Here is a 19,315-nt window from a genome sequence, read left to right as displayed (position 1 = left end):
AATAAAGATTAAAAAATGCAGAAATGTGCAAGAATGTATTTGCCAATCACACCCACAGTGGTGCCTTTTTTATATAGTTGTAAATTGGCTTCTGATAGTCTTAGAAGTTCAGAAGTTTAGAGTCTGACGCCTAGTGTTAAACATTGTTTGAAAAATGTCTCTCAAGGCTGGGGTACTAGGAACACTGAACCAGGAAGATCCAGAGTTCAAGACCCTCCTGAGCTACAAAAAACCCTGTCTGAGAAAAGAAAGGGAGGGGGAGGGGGTGGTAGGGTGGAGAGGATTGCTTCTCAAAAGGTTTTCTGATTTTATCATTTAGTATCTGTGGACTGGTATAATCTGACTTAGAATGCCTTTCTCACAGGTGAGATGTGAGTCTGCACTTAGATTCTAAAGCCTCTGTTATCCCTGGAAGAGTTGTGCAGATGGGTGGGGGAGGCATTCCTAACCCACTCTCCTGTGATTGAAGAGAATGGTGTTTTCTTGAAGATGCTGGGATTTCCCCATTGTGCCTTTTCTCATCCTCTTTTTTAAACAGATGCATAGCTGGAAGTTAAAAGGGAATGCACAGACTTTTCTACAAATAAGGTGATGAGTTAACATTCTCAGGTGTTCTTTTTAGAGGGATGATCTTGGCGTCTTCATCCTGTCTTCTCATTCCTGTAGGGATTCCTTAAAACAAATATGTGCCTACTGCATGCCCTGGTGCATCCCAGGCTTGATGAGCCAATAGATCCTACACACAGATTTGCTCTACTTTTACGGTTCGTAATCTTGAATTCTGGAGCCTTTGTCAGAATAAATCTGTATGGCCAGAGTGTTCCCATTCCACAGGAAGTTCTGTTTGTCATCCTTATAGACTGTCCGAAACTATCTTTGGAGAAAGTTTCCGTGGACATTGTGTGCTTCCTGAGATTCGTGTTTACTCCTTCAGGTTAGTCCAGCCTTGAGTAGACTTTGAAGATACAGAAAGAACCTGAGGCTGATGAACACCTCTTCCAAATGACTAACTTGTCCAGTCACTGGTTTTTAAGCTTTTCCCATGTTATTTTATTTCGGGATTATCAAATTGACTCCTTTTCTATGTTTTCTGGAGATCATCTGGAGATTTTGAAATGATGATTCCACTCAATCTTATATAAAAGCACTAAGATTAGTGGTCCTGAAACTACTTAAGCAGTTACTCAACATCCTGTAGGAAGACAAAACACAAAATTAAGTACATATAATAGGGGACAATTTACTCCAAAGGAGAGAGAGCAGGGTTTGTAGAGAAGAGCAAATAATGATTAAGGCTCATAAACCAGTGGAACTCTGCAGCCTGGATATGGGACAACAATGTATGGTTCCGTGCCATTCCTGACAGACAAGGTCAGAATTCATCCTCATCCTTAGGGAATAAGCCACCTCCAGATGAAAATTAAAATTATTTCCTTCAACTACCCTCCCCAACACACAAAGAAACCTGTCTTGATTTATAAAAGGACACACAGGTTAGGAAGATTAGCCAAGACCTTCTCAAGTCTCATAATCTCTAGATAATTTAGAAGTTCAGTTTATTTATTATTATTAAAATATTTTTATTTAAATATTTTCTTTATTTACATTTAAATGTTATTCCATTTCCTGGTTACCTCTCTGAAAACCCCTAATCCCCTACCATCTCCCCCAGCTCACTAGCCCACCTACTCCAGCTCCCTGGTCCTGGCATTCCTGAGCACGGGGGCATGGAGCCTTTACAGGACTAAGGGCCTCTCCTCCCATTGATGACCAACAAAGCCATCCTCTGCTAAATATGCAGCTAGAGAAATGGTTCCCTCCATGTGTACTCTTGGGCTAGTGCTTTAGTCCCTAAGATCACTGGGGGTACTGGTTGGTTCATATTGTTCCTCCTATGGGGCTGCAAAACCCTTCAGTACCTTGGGTCCTTTCTGTATCTCCACTACTGCAGTCCCTGTGATCAGTCCAATGGTTGGCTGAGAGCATCCTCCTCAGTATTTGACAGGCACTGACAGAGTCTCTCAGGAGGTAGCTATACCAGGCTCTGGTCAGCAAGCTCTTGTTGGTATCCACAAGAGCACCTGGGTGTAGTGACACTATAGGGAATGGTTAGACAGATAGGACAGTCTCTTAATGACCTTTCATTCAGTCTCTGCTCCACACTTTGTCGCTCTTTCTCCACCCATGGGTATCTTGTTCCCCCTTCTAAGAAGAACCAACATATCCACATTTTGGTCTTCCTTCTTTTGAGCTTCATGTGGTCTGTTAATTGTATCTTGGGTATTCCAAGCTTCAGGGCTAGTATCCACTTATAAGTGAGTGCATACCATGTGTGTTCTTTTGTGATTGAGTTACCTCACTCAAGATGATATTTTCTAGTTCTATTCATTTGCCTAAGAATTTCATAAATTCATTGTTTTTAATAGCTGAATAGTACTCCATTGTGTAATTACATCACATTTTCTGCATCTATTCCTCTGTTGAGGGACATTTGGGTTCTTTCTAGCTACTGGTTATTATAATAAGCCTGCTATGAACATAGTGGAGCATGTGTCATCATTACATGTGGGAGCATCTTCTCGGTATATGCCCAGGAGTGTTATTGCTGGGTCCTCAGGTAGTACTATATCCAGTTTTCTGAGGAACCACCAAAATGATTTCCACAGTGGTTTTCAAGCATCAGTGGACTCAGTTCCCAAATAAAAGGACATAGTCTAAAAGACTGGAAAAGTAAACAGCACCTGGGATTTTGCTGCATACAGGATATGCACCTCACTGACAAAGACAGATACTACCTTAGAATTAAAAGCTGAAAAACAATTTCCCAGACTAATGTTCCCAAGAAATAAGATGAAGTAGGCATTCTAATATCAAATAAATCGACTTCCAGCCTAAAGTTTTCAAAAAAGACAAGGAAAGACACTTCATATTCATCAAAGGAAATATCTACCGAGATAAACTTTCAATTCTGAACATCTATGCTCCAATTGCAAGGGCAACCAAAACCAGAAAAGAAATTTTACTAAAGTTCAAAGCACACATTGTAACTCCCACAACACTGGAGGGAGACTTCAAGTACCCCACTCTCATCAATGGTCAGATCATGGATACAGAATCTAAACAGAGACAAAATGAACCTAACAGAAGTTATGAACTAAATTGATTTAACAGATATATATATATATATATATATATATATATATATATATAGAACATTTCATCCTAAATCAAAAGAATATACCTTCTTCTCAGCACCTCATGGCAACTTCTACAAAATTGACCATATAATCATTCACAAAACAGGCCACAACAGATACAAAATATTGAAATAATCTGATGCAACCTATCATATCACCACGGACTAAGGCTGGTCTTCAATAACAACAAAAACAACAGAAAGCCCACATACACATGGAAGCTAAACAATGCTTTCCTCAATTATAACTTGGCCAAGGAAGAAATGAAGAAAGAAATGAAAGACTTTTTAGAATTTAGTGAAAACAAAGTTACAACACACCCAAACTTATGGGGCAAAATAAAAACCATGTTAAGTGGAAAACTCATAGCTCTGAATACCTCCTAAAAGAAACTGGAGAGAGTATATACTAGCAGCTTGACAGAACATCTGAAAATTCTAGAGCAAACAGAAGCAAATATACCCAAGAGGAGTAGATGGAAGGAAATAATCAAACTCAGGGCTGAAATCAACCAAAGAAACAAAGAAACAAACAAACAACAACAACAACAAAACTATACAATGAAATCAACAAAACAAGGAGCTGATTCTTAGACAAAATCAACAAGATAGAAAATCCCTTATCCAGACTAACCTGATGGCACAGACACAGTATCCAAATTAACAAAATCAGAAATTAAAAAGGAGACATAATGACAGAAACCAAGTTAATTAAAAAAAAATCATCAAATCCTACTACAAAAATGTACTCAACAAAACTGGAAAATCTGTATGAAATGGACAATTATCTTAACAGATACCTGGTACCAAAATTAAATCAGGATCAGGTAAACCATGTGAACTGTCCTATAACCCCTAAAGAAATAGAAGCAATGGGTAAAATCTCCCAGCTAACAAAAGCTCGAGACCAGATGGGTTTAGTGCAGAATTCTTTCAAACCTTCAAAGAAGACCTAATACCTATTCCCTTCAAACTATTCCACAAAATAGAAACAAAAGGAATAATACCCAATGTGCTCTATGGAGCCACAGTTACACTGATACCAAAACCACACAAAGACCCAACAAAGAAAGAACTTCTGAATTTCATTTATGGATACCAGTGCAAAATTATGCATTTCACTTCTCAAAAACCAAATCCAAGAACAAATCAGGAAGATCATTCCTCATTATCAAGTGGACTTCATCCCATGGATGCAGGGATGGTTCCATATACAAAAATCCATCTGCATAATCCACTATCTAAAAAATCTCAAAGAAAACCACTACATGATCATTTCATTATATGATGAGAAACCATTTGACAAACTTCAACATCTATTTATGATAAAAGTCTAGGGAAGATCAGGAATTCATGGCCCATACCTAAACATAGTAAAATCAATATACAACAAACCTGTAGCCAACATCAAAGAAGGGAGAGAAACTGGAAGCAATCCCACTAAAATGAGGGAGTAGACAAGGCTGCCTTCTCAGTCCCTACCTATTAAATATTGTACTCAGTGTCCTAGCCAGAGCAATTAGACAACATAAGGAGGACAAAGGGATACAAATTGGAAAGGAAGAAGTTAAAATACCACTATTTGCAGATGATAGGATCATATTCTGAACTGACCACAAGTTCCACCAAAGATTTCCTTCTTTTATCTTTCTTCTATTTTTAAAATTTTTTTCCTTTATATATTTTAAACTCCAGAATTTTGTTTGTTTGTTTTTTGTTTTTGTTTTGTTTTGCTTTGCTTTGTTTTGTTTTGTTTCAGGACAGGGTTTCTTGTTGTAGCCCTGGCTGTCCTGGAACTCACTTTACAGACCAGGCTGTCCTGGAACTCAGATACCTATCTGCCTCTGCCTCCCAAGTGCTGGGATTAAAAGTGTGCGTCACCATGCCAGGCTAAAATCCAGATTTTATTCCTCTCCTGGTCCACCCCCATACCATATCCCATACCACCACCCCCAAACCCCTGTGTCCACAGGATGTTCCCACCACCAGGCCAACCCCCACCAGACCTTCAAACTCTCTAGGGCCTCCATTCTCTTGAGGCTTATGTGCATTTTCTCTGACTGAATCCAGCCTGGCAGTCTTCTGCTGTATATATTTTGGGGGCCTCATAACAGCTGTTGTATGCAGCCTGGTTGGTATTGCAGTGTCTGAGAGATCTCCAGTGTCCAGGATTACTGAGTGTTCTTGTCCTCCAACAAGGTTCCCCCCCCCCTCCTCAGCTTCTTTCAGCTTTCCAACAACTGGGGTTAGCAGGTTTCCATAATTCAACCACAGGGGTCAGCACACAACCAATGGTTAGAAGCACTGACCACCAGAGAACTGCTAAACCTGATATACAACTTCAGCAAAGTGACTTGATATGAATTATATCAAACAAATCAGTATCCTTTTTTTACTCAAAAAATAAACAGGCTGAGAAAGAAATTAGGGAAACCACATCCTTCTCAATAATCACAAATAAAAGAAAATACCTTTTTTTTTAATTTTTAATATTTTTATTACACATTTTCCTCAATTACATTTCCAATGCTATCCCAAAAGTCCCCCATAGCGCCCCCCACTTCCCTACCCACCCATTCCCATTCTTTTGGCCCTGGCATTCCCCTATATTGGGGCATATAAAGTTTGCAAGTCCAATGGGCCTCTATTTCCAGTGATGGCCGACTAGGCCATCTTTCGATACATATGCAGCTAGAGACAAGAGCTCCGGGGTTCTGGTTAGTACATCATGTTGTTCCAACAATAGGGTTGCAGATCCCTTTAGCTCCTTGGGTACTTTCTCTAGCTTCTCCATTGGGAGCCCTGTGATATATCCAATAGCTGACTGTGAACATCCACTCCTGTGTTTGCTAGGCCCCGGCATCCTCTCACAAGAGATAGCTATATTTGGGTCCTTTCAGCAAAATCTTGCTAGTGTATGCAATGGTGTCAGCGTTTAGAAGCTGATTATGGGATGGATCCCTGGATACGGCAGTCTCTAAATGCTCCATCCTTTCATCACAGCTACGAACTTTGTCTCTGTAACTCCTTCCCTGGGTGTTTTGTTCCCAATTCTAGGAAGGGGCACAGTGTCCACACTTTGGTCTTCATTCTTCTTGAGTTTCATGCGTTTAGCAAACTGTATCTTATATCTTGGGTATCCTAAGTTTGGGGCTAATATCCACTTATCAGTGAATACATATTGTGTGAGTTCTTTTGTGATTGTGTTACTTCACTCAAGATGATGCCCTCCAGGTCCATCCATTTGGCCAGGAATTTCATAAATTCATTCTTTTTAATAGCTGAGTAGTACTCCATTGTGTAAATGTACCATAATTTCTGTATCCATTCCTCTGTTGAGGGACATCTGGGTTCTTTCCAGCTTCTGGCTATTATAAATAGGGCTGCTATGAACATAGTGGAGCATGTGTCCTTTTTACCGGTTGGGACATCTTCTGGATATATGCCCAGGAGAGGCATTGCTGGATCCTCCGGTAGTACTATGTCTAATTTTCTGAGGAACCGCCAGACTGATTTTAAGAGTGGTTGTACAAGCTTGCAATCCCACCAACAATGGAGGAGTGTTCCTCTTTCTCCACATCCTCGCCAGCATCTGCTGTCACCTGAATTTTTGATCTTAGCCATTCTGACTGGTGTGAGGTGGAATCTCAGGGTTGTTTTGATTTGCATTTCCCTGATGATTAAGGATGTTGAACATTTTTTCAGGTGCTTCTCTGCCATTCGGTATTCCTCAGGTGAGAATTCTTTGTTCAGTTCTGAGCCCCATTTTTAATGGGGTTATTTGACTTTCTGGAGTCCACCTTCTTGAGTTTTTTATATATATTGGATATTAGTCCCTTATCTGATTTAGGATAGGTGAAGATCCTTTCCCAATCTGTTGGTGTTTTTTTTTGTCTTATTGATGGTGTCTTTAGCCTTGCAGAAGCTTTGTAGTTTCATGAGGTCCCACTTGTCAATTCTCGATCTTACAGCACAAGCCATTACTGTTCTATTCAAGAATTTTTCCCCTGTGCCCATATCTTCAAGGCTTTTCCCCACTTTCTCCAAAGACAAAAACCACATGGTCATCTCGTTAGATGCAGGAAAAGCATTTGACAAGATCCAACACCCATTCATGATAAAAGTCTTGGAAAGATCAGGAATTCAAGGCCCATACCTAAACATGATAAAAGCAATCTACAGCAAACCAGTAGCCAACATCAAAGTAAATGGTGAGAAGCTTGAAGCAATCCCTCTAAAATCAGGGACTAGACAAGGCTGTCCACTTTCTCCATACCTATTCAACATTGTACTTGAAGTCCTAGCCAGAGCAATTCGACAACAAAAGGAGATCAAAGGGATACAAATTGGAAAAGATGAAGTCAAAATATCACTTTTTGCAGATGATATGATAGTATATATAAGTAACCCTAAAAATTCCACCAGAGAACTCCTAAGCCTGATAAACAGCTTCGGTGAAGTAGCTGGATATAAAATTAACTCAAACAAATCAATGGCCTTTCTCTACACAAAGAATAAACAGGCTGAGAAAGAAATTAGGGAAACAACACCCTTCTCAATAGTCACAAATAATATAAAATATCTTGGCGTGACTCTAACTAAAGAAGTGAAAGATCTGTATAATAAAAACTTCAAGTCTCTGAAGAAAGAAATTATAGAAGATCTCAGAAGATGGAAAGATCTCCCATGCTCATGGATTGGCAGGATCAACATTGTAAAAATGGCTATCTTGCCAAAAGCAATCTACCGATTCAATGTAATCCCCATCAAAATTCCAACTCAATTCTTCAACGAATTAGAAAGTGCAATCTGCAAATTCATCTGGAGTAACAAAAAACCTAGGATAGCAAAAACTCTTCTCAAGGATAAAAGAACCTCTGGTGGAATCACCATGCCGGACCTAAAGCTTTACTACAGAGCAATTGTGATAAAAACTGCATGGTACTGGTATAGTGACAGACAAATAGACCAATGGAATAGAATTGAAGACCCAGAAATGAACCCACACACCTATGGTCACTTGATCTTCGACAAGGGAGCTAAAAACATTCAGTGGAAGAAAGACAGCATTTTCAACAAATGGTGCTGGCACAACTGGTTGTTAACATGTAGAAGAATGCAAATTGATCCATTCCTATCTCCTTGTACTAAGGTCAAGTCTAAGTGGATCAAGGAACTTCACATAAAACCAGAGACACTGAAACTTATAGAGGAAAAGAAAATACCTTGAAGGAGACTCTAACCAGGAAAGTGAAATATCTGTATGACACGATCTTCAAGTCTCTGAAGAAAGAAATCAAAGAACATCTCAGAAGATAGAAATATCTCCCCTTCTCATGGATTGGCAGGATTGATATAGTGAAAATGGCCATCATGCATCTGCAGACTCAATTCAATCCCCATCAAATTTCCAAATCAATTGTTCTTATACTTAGAAAAGCAATTTGCAAATTCATTTAGAATAACAAAAAAAATGTCATAGAAGAGTGAACAAAAGTATCACAGGAGGAAATGTGGAGACAAGCTGTGGAACTGAGACTGAAGGAAAGGCCATCCTGAGAATTCCCACCTGGGGATCCATCCCATATACAGACACCAAACTCAGACACTGTCAAAGATTCGAAGAAGTGTTTGATGACAGGAGCCTGCTACAGCTGTCTCCTCAGAGGCTCTGCCTGAGACTGATGAATACAGAGAAGGATGCTTGCAGCAACCCTTTGGAATGAGCATAGGGTCCCCAATTGAGGAGTTAGAGAAAGGACTGAAGGGGCTAAATGGGTTTGCAACAATTGGAAGAACAACAATGCCAACCAACCAGATACTCCAGAGCTCACAGGAACTAAACCACCAATCAAAGAGTACACATGGAGCAACCCAAGGCTCTAGTTACATATGCATCAGACAATGGCCTTGCCAGACATTAATGGGAAGAGAGGCCCTTGTTCCTTTGAAGGCTCAATGCCCCAGTGTAGGGGAATGCCTGGGCAAGTAGACAGCAGTGTTTGTGTGAGTGGGGAACTCTCTCATAGATGCAGATGGAGGGGGCATGAGATAAAAGGTTTTGAACTAGAAACCAGGAAACAGGATAAATTTTGAAGTGTAAGATTAAAATATTTTAAAATAGAAAAACAAAATGAAGACCCAGAAATTTAACCATACATATTGACACATGATCTTTGACAGAGAAGCCAAAAATATACAATGGAAAAAAGAAAGCATCTTCAATCAATGGTGCTGGTCCTACTGTCAGTAAGTAAGTATGTATAAAAATGAAACTAGATCCATATTTGTCACCAGGAATAAAACTCAAGGCCAGGTGGATCAAAGACTTCAACATAAAACCAGATTCACTGAATCTAATTGAAGAGAAATTGAGAAAGAGCTTCAAACTCACAGGAATTGGAGCAAATTTTCTAAATACGCTCCGATGGCTCAGGTTCTAACATCAAAAATTGATAAATTGGACCTCATGAGACTGAAAAACTTATGTAAGGCAAAGGGCATAGCCAGTAGGACAAATTGATAGCCTACATATTGGGAAAAATTTTCACTAACCTTACATTCCAAAATATCTAAAGAACTCAAGTAGCTAAACACCAAGAAGAATAGAACCCAGTCTAAAAATGTCGTAAAGAACTATAGAAAAAATTCACAACAAGGATCCTTGAATGGCCGAGAAGCACTTAAAGAAATGTGGAAAGTCCTTAGTCTTCAGGGAAATGAAAACCAAGGTGACTGAGATTCGTATAAGGCAGTATAATTTCCAAATAAGAATGGCCAAGATGAAAAACTGGTAAAAGCACATGTTGGTGAGAATGTGAGAAAAGAGAAACAAAACTTCATTTCTAGTGGGAGTGCAAAGTGCTTTGAGAGCTATGGGAAATCAATCTGGAGGTTCTCAGCAATCTTCCATTTGCCTGCCACTCCTCCAAGTACTATGATCCCTGCAAGGGCCCTGATCCCCAGAAAGCCCCAGACTAGAGACCACAGTATACCCATCAGTCCAAAAGAGAGGCAGGTCAAATCCAGGGACCAGCCAAATGCCACAAGAATCAAAGGACTTCTGAAAACCCTGACACTAAGTGTGTCCCATGTACATCACAGAGGAGGAAATGTACCTCATGGTTGCTTATATGTCTGTGGTACCAGAAAACCATCAGTAGGAAGAGTGTAAATCCCCTCTGAGGGAGGAGAGGAGACCCAAAAGGTATAAACTCTTTCGATTTTTGTCATGGATCCCAGATCAGTGCCTGTGGATTTCATGTGATATGTTTTCTCTGGTTATTTCCAGATATAGGGGTTGATGAGTGGTACCCTGTCAGGATCCTGCACTAGAGAAATAATCATAACCTTCACTTCAATTCTAGGCAGGTTCCCCATAAGGCATCCACATGATTTTCTAGGTTGTTCACATCTCTCTTCAACAAAGATTCAGACATTATTACAATGTTATTATTCAATATATTATACATGGGCTATTGGAGTAATGTAGTGTTGTTTTTTTTTTAAACTCCACTACAGTGTGTAGTTCAAAGCTCAGTTTCCAGCTGTTTTTAAAAGCTGAGAAATAATTACAAGCCCAAGTGCTCTATGACAGTTGGGAATGCAGGTAATGACCTCAGCAGACGATAGGTCATAATAATTGGTTGTCCAGCTGAATAGATCTAGTGTGGGACGTAAAGCTGAATTGAAAAACAACACTAACGGGGCTGTTGTTCCTTCCTTCCCTAGGTGTAAAATACTCCAGCAGAAACTGGAACATGGAACAGACCAGGACAAGTTCTCCTTTGAAGAGAACTTCTATAGGGGAAGCTCTGCATGTGCAAAGCAAATATTTCATCTCATCCCCAGTAATCATAGCTATCATCTGCTGCATTTTCTTCCTTTATTTTTGTTTCATTGGAATGAATAGCTCTTAATTTCATCTGGGCTCTGGCTCAGCAAGTGTGAACATGTAGAGGGATTCAGACATGTGTTGAGACACATCAAGAGCTGCTAGGAAAGCAGGAAGATTCTGAGAGTGTAAATTTTTCTTGTCCTAATAGGTCATCCAGGAAAATTAAAAAATCATTCTACAAAATTGTAAAGATTTGAGCCAAGGTTGGTAACATGTATTCTGCTTAGTCTTGGGTGTTCTTATTCTTCAAACCCACACTCCAAAAAAGGAGACCTACTAAAATTTCTCTTGTAAAGATTGTTACCAGAAGTAACTCATTTTCTACTGTGTTGCCAAGGACAGTCATTGGCTGTAAGTCTTTGCTATAAAATAACAGCAAAAGAAGGCTGTTTAGCACAATTCTTGTTTTTGGATTTTGGTTTGAGTTTTGATTACTTTTGTTCTTTGGTTTTCTTTCATTTCATTAGAAGTTTTTTTGTTTGTTTCTTTGCTGTTGTTTTGTTTTGTAATTGATTTAATATTTTGATAAGGCTATACACTGTACATATTGACTGCCCACTTTTAGTTACTATTGAATAAATTGGATGTTTTCTTAAGATTAAAACAATGATCTCCACCTCTTCACTCATAAGAAACTTCTTTATTCAGCTGTGGTATCATCCTACTGAAATCTCACACCTATCAGACACAGATGGATCTCTGTAAGGGGCTTGGGTTCCATAATGACTTCTCAGCCAGACTGAGCTACAAAAGTGATTGATTTTACATTCAGTGTGGATAGTGTGTCCAACTCTGTGGATACCGATGTCATGATGGAAAAATTCACCATGCTGTATCCTTGCATGTCAAATATTTAGCTGCTGCTAAAATACTGTGGATGATAGTGTTGAACAAATTAATGGGAAATATATCAGTATTTCTGAAATGTCTTTCAGGAAATAAAAACATATTCTAATGGAATATAAAAGCTGTCAGAAAACACAGACATGTATGCTTCTGCTTTCCTTCAAATGTTCATTCAGTGGTAACTACTACTAGAGATACTCAATTTTAGGACCTTTTGAGATAGGGAATTTTTTTAGTGATTTTGTTGTTTTTCTTGATTATGAGAGTGAATTTTGTGCTTGACAATACATTTGGTTCCTTTTGGGGGTTTTAACACAAGCACAGTGTGTAGTTCAGTATTCAGTATCCAGATGTTTTTAAAAGCTGAGACAAAATCCAGGCCCATATGATCTATGAGTTTTCTCCCTCTGTTTTCTTTCGCCCCAGTGGTGATTTTGTTTGTTATTTTGATTTATTTTATATTTATGCATGTTTTACCTTCTGTAGGTCTGTGCAACACTTGCATGCCATTCCCCAAAGGCCAGAAGAAGTTATGGGGTTTCACCTGGAACTAAAATGACAGAGGACTGTTAGATGCCATGTGGGTTTTTTGAGAAACATATTCTCAGATGAAGAGCTATTTCTCCATCCCCTGATATGCACTTTTGTCCTTCCTTGTGTGCTATATTAGTGGAATGGATCATACCTATAGAAAGAGTTTCTTGAGATATGTTTACTTTGTTGTAAAAAAGTAGAAGCACCCATCTCCTTTCAGAGCAAAAGCAGTTTAGAATGTGATTTGAAGTTTCTCTTTAGATCAGAGAAGCAGATTTTGGGAACAGTAACACCAGGTAACAGGGACAAATAATAGTGCAGAGCCCATCACTGACACTACCACGGGAAAGTGGACAATGCAGAGAATACTGGCATAAGACAATGGAGCTGGTGCCAAGTTAAAATCTTGCAATTGTAGTGGCTCTGAAAATGAGATAGAGCCTTCCCAGATGGTGGCTGAATGGCCTCCTCCATTTCTTTACAAAAGGAAACAAGGTATCCAATTGAGTAGCTGGTGTGTACTGGAGATTCATCCTCTGCTTTGCAGGGTAGGGCTCTGATGGGAAAGCCTCTACCAAAGCACTGAATGGGTCAGAGGTGCTTAACCCTTAACTCACTACTTCTGCTAGCTTTCTGATTCTGTACATTGCACACAATAACTCTCATAAAAGAGTCCCAGTGTTTTGACTTAGTTTGACTGGCATACAGTATGACATATTCTATACTTTATTATTCAGGACTACTCTCAAATGTTGTGTGAAACTAATTTCCGAACATCAATAACTTTTACATTTCTCGGGTCCAAATGTTGTCCCTATTTCATTTTCTAATACATTATTCAAACTTTCTTTAAAAGTCATGAATTAATCTGGAACTATCATTACACAGTTTTTACATAGTTTCCAAGATGAGAACACACAGCATACATCTTGGACATTTTGAAGTGTGCTGTACTGAGCTCCTTATATCTCAATTTTTCATACTTTAAGAATCATTACATCAAGAAACATCGAGTTTCACAGACTACACCAAAGCAGAAATAGAAAGAAATAGAAAATTCAGATATAATAGAATAATTATACACATCAAGGCCAGCTGAAAAGCAGTCATGCACAATGAATTCTCTACAGTGATTGTACAGGGCTAAGGTTAAGATAAAGGGGAATTATGTTTTAGTTTGAAAAGCTTCCACAGGCTATTGAGATGTTTCTATCACAGCCTACATCAGGCAGTCCCTTATTTCAAATGGCAGGTACCCAGGAGGAAGGTATCTCCTGCTTCTCAAGAACACAGACACCATCCCTTTTTACAAGTAGCTGCTGCAGGCCCCTGATAGTTTTCCATTGTGTCCTGTTGTGGGCAGTTCCTCTAATTGTCACTCTCCATCACCATTTAAATGTAAATATGCAGAGACCTACAGCCACAGCTGGCCTCCTTGGTTTTTCTAATTCTGGGCAACAAAAGTAAAAATAAAGAAGTACTGAATCTCTCAAATGGAGCATAGAATCATATAATTACATGTGTGTATCTGATGGAGAGTTCTCAATAAGTGAGCAATGGGAAACTTGAGCTGCTGTGGGCTAAGACTTGGCACCCCTACCTACATGAAAGCCAGAGGACAAAATATGGAGTTTTTTTCTCTCCTATCATGTGGGTCACAGGGAAGGAACTCAGGTCTCTATGCTTGGTCGCATTACCATTATCCACTGAGCCATCTCATCAGCCAGTCACCACAGACACAGAATGTCGTAATCTATGTATTCGTATGTACATTCGGGGTTATACCTCAACTATGGAAACTTTCCCCAGAGAATAGATCTACTCAATTAAGGGAAATAAATGGAGTCTGGGAGGGATCTATGAGGAGGGTGGCAGACTTTAAAAGCTTCCATGGAGCCTCTGGTTTGTTGACTTTGTTTTTCTCCCTATTGGGTTGCAAACCCCTTCTGCTCCTTCAGTCCTTGCCCTAACTTCACAATCTGGATTCCCTCACTCAACGTTTGGCGGTCTGCATAGCATTTCAAGAGACAGCAATAACAAAAGTTACAGTTATGAAGTAGCATTGCAATACTTATATGGTAAGGGGGTGGGGAGCATCACCAAAAACTAAAGAACTTCATAAAAGTGTCACAGGATAGGAAGGTTGAGAAGCACAATGTTGAATAGGTATGGAGAGAGTGGACAGCCTTGTCTAGTCCCTGATTTTAGTGGGATAGCCAACATCAAAGTAAATGGTGAGAAGCTGGAAGCAATCCCACTAAAATCAGGGACTAGACAAGGCTGTCCACTCTCGCCATACCTATTCAACATTGTACTTGAAGTCCTAGCCAGAGCAATTCGACAACAAAAGGAGATCAAGGGGATACAAATTGGAAAAGATGAAGTCAAAATATCACTTTTTGCAGATGATATGATAGTATATATAAGTGACCCTAAAAATTCCACCAGAGAACTCCTAAACCTGATAAACAGCTTCGGTGAAGTAGCTGGATATAAAATTAACTCAAACAAGTCAATGGCCTTTCTCTACACAAAGAATAAACAGGCTGAGAAATAAATTAGGGAAACAACACCCTTCTCAATAGTCACAAATAATATAAAATATCTTGGTGTGACTCTAACTAAAGAAGTGAAAGATCTGTATAATAAAAACTTCAAGTCTCTGAAGAAAGAAATTATAGAAGATCTCAGAAGATGGAAAGATCTCCCATGCTCATGGATTGGCAGGATCAACATTGTAAAAATGGCTATCTTGCCAAAAGCAATCTACAGATTCAATGCAATCCCCATCAAAATTCCAACTCAATTCTTCAACGAATTAGAAAGTGCAATCTGCAAATTCATCTGGAGTAACAAGAAACCTAGGATAGCAAAAACTCTTCTCAAGGATAAAAGAACCTCTGGTGGAATCACGATGCCTGACCTAAAGCTTTCCTACAGAGCAATTGTGATAAAAACGGCATGGTACTGGTATACTGACAGACAAGTAGACCAATGGAATAGAATTGAAGATGCAGAAATGAAGCCACACACCTATGGTCACTTGATCTTTGACAAGGGAGCTAAAACCATCCAGTGGAAGAAAGACAGCATTTTCAACAAATGGTGCTGGCACAACTGGTTGTTATCATGTAGAAGAATGCGAATTGATCCATTCCTATCTCCTTGTACTAAGGTCAAGTCTAAGTGGATCAAGGAACTTCACATAAAACCAGAGACACTGAAACTTATAGAGGAGAAAGTGGGAAAAAGCCTTGAAGATATGGGCACAGGGGAAAAATTCTTGAATAGAACAGCAATGGCTTGTGCTGTAAGATCGAGAATTGACAAGTGGGACCTCATGAAACTGCAAAGCTTCTGCAAGGCTAAAGACACCATCAATAAGACAAAAAGACCACCAACAGATTGGGAAAGGATCTTTACATATCCTAAATCAGATAGGGGACTAATATCCATTATATATAAAGAACTAAAGAAGGTGGACTCCAGAAAATCAAATAACCCCATTAAAAAATGGGGCTCAGAACTGAACAAAGAATTCTCACCTGAGGAATACCGAATGGTAGAGAAGCACCTGAAAAAATGTTCAACATCTTTAATCATCAGGGAAATGCAAATCAAAACAACCCTGAGATTCCACCTCACACCAGTCAGAATGGCTAAGATGAAAAATTCAGGTGACAGCAGATGCTGGCGAGGATGTGGAGAAAGAGGAACACTCCTCCATTGTTGGTGGGATTGCAAGCTTGTACAACCACTCTGGAAATCAGTCTGGCGGTTCCTTAGAAAATTGGACATGGTACTACCGGAGGATCCAGCAATACCTCTCCTGGGCATATATCCAGAAGATGTCCCAACAGGTAAGAAGGACACATGCTCCACTATGTTCATAGCAGCCCTATTTATAATAGCCAGAAGCTGGAAAGAACCCAGATGCCCCTCAACAGAGGAATGGATACAGAAAATATGGTACATTTACACAATGGAGTACTACTCAGCTATTAAAAAGAATGAATTTATGAAATTCCTGGCCAAATGGATGGACCTGGAGGGCATCATCTTGAGTGAGGTAACACATTCACAAAGGAACTCACACAATATGTATTCACTGATAAGTGGATATTAGCCCAAAACTTAGGATACTCAAGATAAAAGATACAATTTGCTAAACGCATGAAACTGAAGAAGAATGAAGACCAAAGTGTGGACACTGTGCCCCTTCTTAGAATTGGAAACAAAACACTCATGGAAGCAGTGACAGAGACAAAGTTTGGAGCTGTGATGAAAGGATGGACCATCTAGAGACTGCCATATCCAGGGATCCATCCCATAATCAGCTTCCAAATGCTGACACCATTGCATACACTAGCAAGCTTTTGCTGAAAGGACCCAGATATAGCTCTCCCTTGTGAAACTATGCCGGGGTAACAAACACAGAAGTGGATGCTCACAGGCTGGAGAAAGTACCCAAGGAGCTGTGGGGATCTGCAACCCTATAGTTGGAACAGCATGATGAACTGACCAGTACCCCGGAGCTCTTGTATGTATCAAAAGATGGCCTAGTCGGCCATCACTGGAAAGAGAGGCCATTGGATTTGCAAACTTTGTATGCCCCAATGCAGGAGAATGCCAGGGCCAAAAGAATGGGAATGGGTGGGTAGGTAAGTGGGGGGGGGTATGGGGAACTTTTGGGATAGCATTGGAAATGTAATTGAGGAAAATACGTAATAAAAGAATATTAAAAAAAAAAAAGGAAGGTTGAGAAGCACTGCTCTGTACTGATACACTGAAACATCTCCTGATTGCCCATAATCCTAACTTGATACATATGTTATCTATCATTGTTACACTCTTTAGGGAAACAAGACAAAAAGATTATCCCCCTGTGGGGGAGAGAGAGAGAGAGAGAGAGAGAGAGAGAGAGAGAGAGAGAGAGAGAGAGAGAGAGAGAGAGAGAGAGAGAGAGAGAGAGACCAGGTTCCTGTCAGCGCCAAATTTTTTCACATTGGCTATATTGACTGAGTTTGGTGTTTGCAAATGGGATGGAACAGTAGGTGTGTCAGTCTCTGGGTGGCCTTTCCTTCAATCTCTGCTCCTTTCTTTATCTCTGCATTTTCTTTTGAGAGAAGTAATTCTGAATTAGTATTTTTGAGGCAGTTAACTGGCCCCACTCTTCAACTGTGGCCATGCATATTCACTGAATATGGTTTGTATAGTTCATACCTGCCCTTTGTTTGGTATTTAGGCTAATGCCCTCCATGTTGGGTCCTGGGAATCTCTTGGGTCCCTGGCATCTGGGACTTTATAGTGGCTACAAACACTTCCCCCTTCCCCATGGCTACAGACCTCCTTTCAAATGAGTTACCCTCTGTACTTCTTCCCTATCTCCTCCCATATCTGAACCAGCCCACTCTTACCTCTTACTCTTCTCTCCATCCCAGATCTTTCTCTCCTCCTATCTCCAAACATTCTTGCCTTCCCCCTTCTGAGTAGGACAGAAACATCCACATTTTGTGTGGTCTTCCTTCTTTCTGGGTTACATATTGTGTGTGAATTGTTTCATGAGCATTCCATGCAGTTTTTTGACTAACATCTACTTATTAAAAGTACATACCATGTGTGTCCTTTTGTGACTGGGATACCAAACTCAAGATGATATTTCAGCTTCCAACCATTGGTCTTCAAATTTCATGAAGTCTTTTTTTAATAGCTGTATAGTACTCCACTGTAAAATGTACCATATTTTCTGTATCCATTCCTCTGTTGAGGGACATCTGGGTTGTTTTCATCTTCTGATTATTATATAATAAGGCTGCTATTAATATACTGGTGCATATTCCTTTTAATGTATTGGAGAATCTTTTGCTTATATGCACCATAGTGGCATAGCTGCATTTAAGGTAGAACTATTTCCAACTTTCTGAGAAATTGCCAGATTGATCTCCAAAGTGATTTTTGCCAACTTGTTGTCTCAGCAGAAATGGAGGAATTTTCTTTTTCATCACATCTTTGCCAGCATCAGCTGTCAGTTGAGTTTTGATTTTAGCCAATCTGACTGCTGTGAAGTAGAATCTCAGGATCAGTTTTATTTGAATTTCCCTGATGACTAAAGATGTTGAACATTTCTTTAAGTACATCTCAGCCATTCAAGATTCCTCCGTTGAGAATTTTCTGTTTATCTCTGTACCCTATTCATTAATAGGGTTATTTGGTTCTCTGGAGTGTAACTTCTTGAGTTCTTTGTATATTTTGGATATTAGCCCTCTATCAGATATAGGGTTGGTAAAGATGTTTTCTTAGTATGTGCATTGCCATTTTGTCCTATTGGCACAATAAGAAGGTGTGGCACTGTTGGAGTAGATGTGACATTGTGTCAAGACCCTCAACCTAGCTGCTTTGAAATTAGTGTTATATTAGCAGCCTTCAGATGAAGATGTAGGATTCTCAGATTCTCCTGGACCATGCCTTTCTGGATGCTAGTATGTTGCCAACTTGTTGATACTGGATTGATCCTCTGAATATGTAAGGCATCCCCATTAAACTGTAGGGGAAGCTGCAGTGCAAGGAGATTTGGAGGAGTCCCAAAGACCTCCTTGTACAACTAGTCATGGAGTTTGTTCATCAGATATCCATTTGCAGGAGTCAGGGTGTTGTTCACAGTCATGTCTCTTATCTGAGCTTTGGAAAATCACCTGCCTGGGGGGCCAGAAGCTCCCATGGGTATCTGCTGATGCAGAGCTGGAAAAAGCTCTAATAAGAACTCAGGCTGATTCACAGAGTCCTAAAGGGAGACATAGGCAATACACAGATTCTGAACGAAAAGGCAAAATACTCCAAATCTG

The 19,315-nt window shown here is 39.7% G+C and overlaps 1 long non-coding RNA gene across 1 annotated transcript in view; it reads left to right on the top strand.

The window, feature by feature from the left end:
• LOC147001782 (uncharacterized) overlaps positions 1 to 11,832 on the top strand; it is a 55,263-nt gene extending 43,431 nt beyond the window's left edge. The window contains exon 4 of the long non-coding RNA XR_015044627.1: positions 10,928 to 11,832. This is a non-coding gene — a long non-coding RNA (uncharacterized LOC147001782). The remainder of the gene's footprint in view (positions 1 to 10,927) is intronic.
• The last annotated feature ends 7,483 nt before the right edge of the window (positions 11,833 to 19,315 follow it).

The sequence above is a fragment of the Mus caroli genome, unplaced genomic scaffold (assembly GCF_978045245.1).
Source record: "Mus caroli unplaced genomic scaffold, Mus_caroli_1 scaffold_12, whole genome shotgun sequence".
NCBI lineage: Eukaryota > Metazoa > Chordata > Mammalia > Rodentia > Muridae > Mus > Mus caroli.
The sequence above is the reverse complement of the archived record's forward strand: the minus strand, read 5'-3'. Positions and strand labels throughout refer to the sequence as shown.